This window comes from Aegilops tauschii, chromosome 7 (genome assembly GCF_002575655.3).
Source record: "Aegilops tauschii subsp. strangulata cultivar AL8/78 chromosome 7, Aet v6.0, whole genome shotgun sequence".
Taxonomy (NCBI): Eukaryota; Viridiplantae; Streptophyta; class Magnoliopsida; order Poales; family Poaceae; genus Aegilops; species Aegilops tauschii.
Window position 1 is genome coordinate 528,880,603 of NC_053041.3, and position 8,182 is coordinate 528,888,784.

At 49.1% G+C, this 8,182-nt stretch overlaps 1 long non-coding RNA gene across 2 annotated transcripts; it reads left to right on the forward strand.

The window, feature by feature from the left end:
* Positions 1-4,031: 4,031 nt before the first annotated feature.
* Positions 4,032-7,624, forward strand: LOC120968076 (uncharacterized). 2 transcript variants are annotated; one of them, XR_005762159.2, is made up of 3 exons: positions 4,032-6,252; positions 6,351-6,408; positions 7,316-7,624. It is a non-coding gene; the product is annotated as an uncharacterized lncRNA (long non-coding RNA). The 2 variants fall into 2 exon arrangements; XR_012188457.1 differs by having other exon boundaries at positions 4,035-5,031.
* The last annotated feature ends 558 nt before the right edge of the window (positions 7,625-8,182 follow it).

The following is an 8,182-nucleotide window of genomic DNA, read 5'->3' on the forward strand; positions in this document are numbered from 1 at the left end:
CTAGTTGTAGTGACTGTACGATGTCCATCCAACGGCCGTCGTGCTTCTTCAACCTCTGGTCTTCTTGCTCCAGCCGCCCAAAGCAGTGCCGGTCGTGCTGCCTGCTCCTGCCTCCCGTGGCCGGCTGTGCTGCCGCGCAGGCCTCACCGCCCCCTACTACTCCCATCGCTGGCCAGGGCATCCCTCTACTCACCCACACCCCCTGTTATTCTGCGGCGACGGCAACCTCACACCGCACCCGAACCAGTGAACCCTCGTACTCTTCTCCGCGTGGGCATCCACTGCCGCGTCTTCCCCGTCTCCGCGTCGTCCCCTTCCTAGGCCTCGCCGTCGTCCACCGCCCTGGTGCTCTCGGCGCGGCGTGGTCAACATGGTCAAGGAACGACTTCCATTGGAAGAGTACTGTACGTGGAGAGGCTGACAGCTGGGTCCACGGCGGTCGCAAGGAAGTGCCTCCTTGTTACGCGCAAAATAATTATTCATCCACCTGACAGCAGGGACCCACCGGACGGGCCATAGTATTTCACGAAAAAAATGTTTCCCCCCTGACTGCTGGGACCCACTAGCTACATCTTCGGACGCAAGGAAGTGCGTCCGAGCAAAAAAAACGATTCGCCCCCTGACTGCTGGGACCACTAGCTACATCTTCGCACGGAAGGAAGTGCCTGACAGTCAGGACCCACCTGGTCGAAGCGTACGTATCGTTGTCATTCTGGTCACGAACGTGTACGTACATACTGGTCGATGTAGAGGCGCACACGTGTCATAGTAGAGGCGCGCACGTAGCATGTACACGTACGTACAGCGGCGAGGGTGTAAGAAAGTAAATACGGCCACGTACATACATACGGGCGGGGTCTATGTGGCAGGGTCGAAACGGAGAAACTGCGTCGTCGTCGTGTTCATGGGGAGGCAACGGAATGCGTCGTGTTCATCGGGAGGCAACGGAACGCGTGGGAGCCAACCGGCTTGGATGGAACAAGCGATAGAAACAAGGCCTGGCGTACCGCACAACGGAGGAAACGGCCTTGTGTTCGACCGGCCACGTTCGAAACGGGATCCTGTTCATCGGGAGGGGTCTGGCGTACCGCAAAATGGAGGAAATGGACCTCTTACGGTCGAAACGGGGTCCTATTGATCGGGAGGGGTGTGGCGTACCGCAAAATGGAGGAAACGGACTTGTGTTGGAGGGCTACGGTCGAAACGGGGGTCCTGTTAATCGGGAGGGGTGTGGTGTACCGCAAAACGGGACTCCACGGGCTACTGTTCATCTCCACCGTCGACCCCCTCCAGCCTCCACGGGCTACTGTTCATCCACTATCGACCTCCTCCAGCCTCCACCTGCGACTGTTCATCCACGGGCTCCTATTCATCCAGCCTCCACCGTGCGCTACTCCACCGGCTACTTTTCAACCAGCCCTCTCCACGGGATCCTGTTCAACCACCCCTCCACGGGCTACTGTTCATCCAGCCCTCCACCATCTACTGTTCATCCAGCCCTCCACGGGGTGGTCCTGTTCATCCAGCCCTCCACGGGGTCCTGTTCATCCAGCCCCAACAGCTCGATCGATCGGGGTCCTGTTCATCCAGAGGCAACACCACGGGGTCCTGTTCATCCACCCCCACCGGGAACTGTTCATCTAAACCCCCCCAGAAACGCTCACTGTTCATCTAGAGGCAGCATCGATCGGCTTCAGTTAGCAGCAGTAGCGAAGGAATCGCAAGATCGGGTTCAGTTAACAACCATCAATCGATTGCTCGGGTTCAGTAACGCGTAGCCTGCAGTGCAATCGCTCGGGTTCCGTAGGCGAACCCCTCGCTCGGGTTTAGTTAGAGTCCAATGCCTCGCACCCACGCGCGTGCGTGTATGAGAGAAACGCGCAAACCTCCGTGCATCGCTCGGCCCCGACCACCCACCGTAACCGGGAACACCCCGATATTTTCCTCGCCCTCGCTTCTACCGTGGTTTTTTCCGTCATGGATGGCCCAAAGAATGTCATCCAGAGGCAGTATCGATCGGCTTCAGTTACCAGCAGTAGCGAAGGAAGAGCTCGATCGGGTTCAGTTAACAGACATCGATCGATCGCTCGGGTTCAGTGACGCGTAGCCTGCAGTGCAATCGCTCGGGTCCAGTTAGAGCCCAACGCCTCGCTCGGGTTCAGTTAGAGCCCAACGCCTCGCACCCACGCGTGTGTGTGTACGAGAGAAACGCGCATCGCTCGGCCCCGACCACCCACCGTAACCGGGAACACCCCGATATTTTCCTCGCCCTAGATTCTACCATGGTTTTTTCCATCATGGATGGCCCAAAGAATGTCATGCAGCTGCGTCTCCGGCCCGCCCAGGACGAAAAGCCCATTTTCTGTCATGATCTTTTGTCATAGAAGTAGGACCCCACCACATCTATGATGATACCGGGTTTTGTCACAATTATCGTCATAGAAGTGTCATAAGTATGACAGAAAAAGAATTCGTTCGGCCCAAAATGTCACGGATGTGTCTTTTTTTTGTATTGAAGATTGATATATTGGACGACTGTATTCGGACACCAGAAGTGTTTTGGGTGATTTCGGAGAAAACTGGAGTGCCGGGGGGTTATCGAAAGCCCCGGGGGAACTAATGGGCCAACATGGGCCTTGTAGGAGAGAGAGGAGAGGGGCCATAGGGCTGGCCGCCCCCCCCCCTTGGGAGTCCGAATTGGACAAGGAGAGGGCGACGCCCCACTTTCCCTCCCTCTCTCCCTCTCCTTCATTACCCCTTCCTCCTCCTAGTTGGACTAGGAAAGGAGGCGTACTACTCCTACTAGGAGGAGGACTCCTCCCCTCCTTGGCACGCCCAAGGGCCGGCCGGCCTCCCCCCTTGCTCCTTTATATACGGTGGCACGGGGCACCCTAGGACACACAAGTTGATCATTGATCTCTTAGCTAAGTGTGGTGCCCCCCTCCATCATAATCCACCTCAATCATATTGTTGCAGTGCTTAGGCGAAGCCCTGCGTCGGTAGCTTCGTCATCACGCCATCGTGCTGACGAAGCTCTCCCTCGACAATCTACTAGATCGTGAGTTCATGGGACGTCACCGAGCCGAACGTGTGCAGATCGCGGAGGTGCCGTACTTTCGGTAGGATCGGTCGATCGTGAAGACGTACGACTACATCAACCGCGTTGTCATAACGCTTTTGCTTACAGTCTACGAGGGTACGTGGACTACACTCTCCCCTCTCGTTGCTATGCATCACCATGATCCTGCGTGTGCGTAGGAATTTTTTTAAATTACTACGTTACCCAACAGTGGCATCCGTGCCAGGTTTATGCGTAGATGTTATATGCACGAGTAGAACACAAGTGAGTTGTGGGCGATAATAGTCATACTGCTTACCAGCATGTCATACTTTGATTTGGCGATATTGTTGGATGAAGCGGCCCGGACCGACATTACACGTACGCTTACGCGAGACTGGTTCTACCGACGTGCTTCGCACACAGGTGGCTGGCGGGTGTCAGTTTCTCCAACTTTAGTTGAATCAAGTGTGGCTACGCCCGGTCCTTGTTGAAGGTTAAAACATCACATACTTGACGAAAAACGTTGTGGTTTTGATGCGTAGGTAAGAACAGTTCTTGCTCAGCCCATAGCAGCCACGTAAAACTTGCAACAATAAAGTAGAGGATGTCTAACTTGTTTTTACAGGGCATGTTGTGATATGATATGGTCAAGACATGATGCTAAATTTTATTGTATGAGATGATCATGTTTTGTAACAAAGTTATCGGCAACTGGCAGGAGCCATCACTTAAAAAAATACACTTCCATGATGATACGTGTTTGTCACAGTAGGTCACGTTTTCTGTCATGCATGTACATCCATGACAATTTTATGACAGAATCAAGATAGTCATACTTGTGTTGTCGTAGAAGTGTTCCATGACATTACCAAAATTATCATCACGGAAGTGTCCACTTCCATGACGATAAATCGCGCGTCACAGAAGTGCTTTCATCATGGGTGACTGACATGTGGCATCCACCGTAAAGGAACGCCGTTAACACTACACCACAACACTCGATTGGGGGCAGTTAACTGCCGGGAGAAAAACATGTCTAAGGGCAAAGAATCTGCCGAGACATCAGTTACTGCCACTAAAAGCACATTAGGGTAGGCCAACTGCCGGGAGAACTTAAGCAACACCGGCGCAGAAACCGCCGGTACACTTTACGACCCAAACACTGCCAGGATAACTAAATCTCGGCCCATGATCCGCTGGAGACCGTCTTCGCCGCGAGACCGAATATCGGCCCTAAGCGCGCGCGGTAAGGAAAAAAACCGCGCGACTTGCGAAAATTTTGGCACACAAAAGAAACATACGCGTCGGCCCTACCTCTACCAGACCGCAATAGCCATCCCCAAATCATGCCCAACCCCCACTCGTGCCCTCCGCCAGATCCGCCACTGCCCCCGCCCCTAGAGCTTCCCACTGCCGCCCCCGTCGACCCCAGAGCTTTCCACCACCGACGAGCGGCCACCTTCCACTCGATCAGACCACTGCCGGCGTACCTCCCCACCATCGCAGCTCCTCTGCCGCCCACAAATCCACCGGACTGCAACCCGCCGCCGCCGCCAACCATCCCACCGCCGACGGCCGCCCTCCAACCAGATCACTGCCGCCATCACCCCCCATCACGGCAGCCCCTTCGCTCCTCCGCCTCCCCAACAACCACCCCACCGCCGCTGACCACTGTCGCGTTGCCCCACTCCAAAGCAGCGCGGCCAAGCACCTGATTGACGGGGAGCAGCACCGTCGTCGCCGAGCTACTCCACCGGCGGCAATCATCCTCCATGGAACAACTTCCTCGCCACCAACCTACTCGCGCACTTCCTCGCCGAGCAGGCCTCCCCGCAAGCTTCACCGAGCACCAAGCCGCGGGTCTGCCTCCTTCACACGCCCCCGAAGCAGCAGACCGTCGACCCTCCTCTCGTGCAAGCAGCTTTGCCTCCTCAACATCGTTTCCCTGGACATCGCTGCCTCTTTGACAGGTGAGATTTTGTTGCAATTTCATTGCCTTTTTTTGTTCTGAATGTGCAGCTATGCAATTGCCTTAATTAGATTTGTTGACACCTGACTAAGTTGTTTAGTTGAGCTTTGGAGTTCATTTTAATTTGAGATGAAAGAAAGCTAATTATTTAAGTCTTTGTTTGTTTAGTTGATGCCCCAATGTAATACATCCATTTTATTGTGCTGGAGTATAGAGAGAAGGGATTACTGTGTTCGGTCTGGTCTATGAAGAGAGATGAGGATTATTGTTATTCACTTCAGTTAGGTTCAATTAGGAATACCTGAACATTTTAGTGCTAATATTGTTATTCCAGTACAGAACTAATTTCAGAATGACCAAATTTGTGGTCATACACTCTGCATTCTCAACATCAAGGTACTCCAATTCTCCTTGTTGAGAAAAATACTCCTTGTACTAGTCTAACTCAATGCAGGGCAGATAGTGGTGCCTCATAATGTCACTCCATTGCCCATGGGGGCAATTTCATTGCCCCAGTGCATGTAGATGCAGGGGCAGGAGGTAAAGATGCAAAAGCTCTTTTTAACCACCTGTAAGGCAGTGTGCAATGCAAGACCTGCATTAGTTAGTGGATTAAGGCACAAGACCAGCTTCAGGGTTTAAGGCTTAAGCCAAGAGGAGAAAGAAACGGCTTTGCATATGAAAAGATACCATCATTATTGTTTCCATGAAATTGGTAATATATGTGGCATGTGTTCATCTTTTCTGCAAGAGCAACTTGTGTCCTGAGACCTTCTAGTGGTACCGACACCCATAAACTGTCTTCTTGCATGATCAGTTACTGAAAATAGGGACAATCAGCGTTACTTCTGAGTACTTAGGAGTAGTTAAGGTATCTAAGTTATTATTGGTACTGTTACAATGTGCTTGTATTGAACCATCTATCCAAGTTTATTACTAACTCTATATGTGTTTCTCTGCACCTATGCTTGCCTATACGTCTATTTGCTTTATGGACATGACTCTTGTGTTTGTTTGCTTGTTATACTATGACAATTGCAATGCTTATTTAGGCTACTAGGTTGTGTGCTTGTGCTTGTGGTAAACAAACTGAAGGTACATGTTTGATCCCTGTACATCTTGTTGTAAACTTTGTGCAACCTACCACCGCTCAACATGAGGTGCTGCAAGAGAATGAAACATACTTTTTTGCAAAAGAAGGCAGCAGGGCGCACACAACAAAGTAAGGATGTGGCACTTCATCGCAACAAACTGGAACACACAAGGAAGTTACCAATGACTATCATGGTTGATTGCTTAAAAAGCTTTCTATGTATGCAGTTGGAAGTGGACAAGCGCATGGCAAAAGCAGGAATGCGACCACAAGCAAGCGGATGAGGTAATATACATGTTTCCAAGAATTTTCATGCCCTCAACTCTGTACAGTACTGAAATTTACAAAATGAAAAAATATTTCATATAGTAAATGTTTAACTTAGTGCAACAACAAAAATTGACTTAGCATGTTTTGCCTATTTGTACATCAAAGATTTTTGGCTTGGAGCTAGTACTTTGCTACATATGTTGATGTTAAGCGTGTCCACGCAAGACATGTTGTAAACAATGTGATTTTTTGTGAACGTTTACATTCAAGTGGCTTTTTTTGTGTGTTAGAAAAATGGTCGTAGCTTATTGTTGTCGAAACTCTCAGCAGTTGCAGCACATTATCCTCTGCTCAACATATTCATGCATCCAATGATCCATGCTGCTGTAGGTTCTTATTATTGCTCATTCTAGTTTTGAATATTCAAAATACTGGTTTTGAGATATGTATTTATCTAGCTATGCACACTATTTTCTGTCAACAAGTGACCAGAAACTAAACAATACTGGCACTTATCTAGCTGTACTGGCAGCTCCTTCCTCCAGGGATGATGCTACAATTCTGTAAACAGGTTCTTTATGATGGGTATTGCTGCTACATTTGCTAGAGTATTTGGATTGACGTGTGCCCGCCCCTGCCTATTTATACTACACAGTGTACTATGTACAGTATAGAGTTATGCCTATTTGTTTCAAGTTTTGCCTATTAGTTCAATATATAGTACTGTATAGAGTTTTGTCTATTTGTACAAATTTCAACTCCGTGCAAAAAAAAGATTCAAACTCAGTACTATATTAACTCCAGGCATGATGCTATACATGTTTCAGTCTTAGTCATAGCTTTCACCAGTAAGTTCTAATTTGTTTTGAACTGAACAGGTTTCGCAATAGAAGTTCCATTTTGAATTTCCTATCTGTTGCAGGTTTTGCTACAGAAGTTGTCCGAGGTTTGGAAGATCTTCAAGCTGCTGAAGATTTGGAAGACCTACGATTAAGTTGGTGCAGTGATCATGTAATATGCTTTGTTTGTTGAACCTGGACACTTGCTATGCTCATTTTGCTGGTTAAGCCACTATATGCTCATTTCAGTTGTGTGGCACCCTCAGAAAGATATGTACTTTCTCCTTTTGTGGCACTACTTTAGTTTGGTTGTGGCACATTTAACATATATGTACTGTACTTGTGGAGAACCTCCCGAAATATATATATGGTTATTATGTTTATCGGATGAAGTTTAATGTTTTGGATGAGGCTTATATGTTACTTTGATTGAAGATTTCTGATGAGACCTATATGTTTCTGTGATTGAAGTGTATGTATAAATTATGTGATCTGTCCTGATTATTTGAACATGATGAAATGGATATTACATTAGGGATGCCTAGACTAATTTGGTACTGAAATCTACCTGCTGGCATAGAAGCTGCCGGGTGAACAAGCTTCTGCAGGCAGTTGGACTGCCGCTAATTGAAGTTTCATGTGTTTTGACAAATCTGTTGAGAGAAAACAGACTGCCGGCAAACACAAGGGTGAGGGCAGAAAAACTGCTAGGAAGAGTTTATCTGCCGGGAGAAGTAATCCCCGGCAGCTGTTCTTGTGGCGGTTCTATCTACCGGGAGAAATGTTGTCCCAGCAGTTTGTCTGCCCTGTAAAGTGATTTCTCCCGGCAGTTTACATGCCTTTGCATCAGTGTTGTGGTGTAGTGTAAGCTATCGGGTCCGGTTTTGTATCCGATAACCCGTTAGCAGCCCCGACCAATGGGGATTTTCCATGTGTAAAATCATCATTGG